We start from the raw sequence: 1,170 nt of genomic DNA on the forward strand, positions 1-1,170 counted from the left end.
GCCACAGGACAACTCGCCACGGGACAAGATTTACATTAATATCAAAGAAATAATCGAACAGAATCATTAAAGAAAGGATACCAAAAGAGGCACAAAATAAAATGTGAATGACAAAAATTAAAATAATTGTTGAATTGTCCCACAGTGAGTTGTCCCATGGCAAGGTAGCCATGGTGAGTTGGCTGTGGCAAATCGGCCACGGTGAGTTGGCTGAGGTGAGTTAGCCCATTCTGCAACAAAGCATTGATAAACATGGAACTAGGGTGCTGCTAGATGCCGAATCTGGCACCCTTCTGTTGGTCAGCTGGAAGGATTGGTGGTTGATTCAAGGGAAGGAATTATCACTGCAAAAGTATTAATGAAGACAGATGCTTCAGAGAATTTGGAGTGTCTCTTTAGAAGTGTCCCATACCCATTAAGGCTTAGAAACATACTTTTTGGCACAGGATGACAAATTACTATGTAAATTTAGGATTCATTTCTGGGAAAATGTGTTAAGTATGCCTTATTGAGCTCCTGGAGGAAAGGTGGAATGTAAACCTACCAAAAAAATCAGAGAAATAAATAAATAAATTAGATAACAAAATATATGCTGACAAATCATGGCTTCAAAACATCATGGCTTCGAAATCTAAGGGACTGGTTTGGACAAAACTCAGCAGCACTTTTTCGTGCAGCTGCTGATAAAAACAGGATCGCCAACATGATCGCCAATGTCCAATAACGGATATGGCACAAGAAGAAGATGCTGACAAAAACTAAAGCTAGGCATAACTTTTATTTCAATCATCTTATTTTCAGCATTATACTCAGGCTTGCTTACTCTCAAAATATGTGTGAGTTGCATTATTAAAGCAATGACTCAAAATATATTTAAAGCCACAGAAGTCAAGTCAGGGCTATCTATGGGAGGTGACCCGAAACCAAGAGTTCTATAGCAGCAATGTGGTGATCAAAAATAAGTCAGGTCCGGAGACTTCCGGTGGCAGGCGATTTCGCTGGTCGCAGCTGTTTGCTGCCTCCCGCCTGTTTTGCGTAAAAGCCGGTTTGACAGCCAGCACCAGCTGTCAAACGGCTTGATACCTTTCCCCTGGGCATAAGGGGATAGGTGAGCTGCCCGGGGTAGGAGTTGAGTTCCCGAGTCGTCCTATATGGACGATGTAGGCGAGA

This window comes from Protobothrops mucrosquamatus, unplaced genomic scaffold (genome assembly GCF_001527695.2).
Source record: "Protobothrops mucrosquamatus isolate PMUCROS unplaced genomic scaffold, P.Mucros_1.0 scaffold45, whole genome shotgun sequence".
Taxonomy (NCBI): Eukaryota; Metazoa; Chordata; class Lepidosauria; order Squamata; family Viperidae; genus Protobothrops; species Protobothrops mucrosquamatus.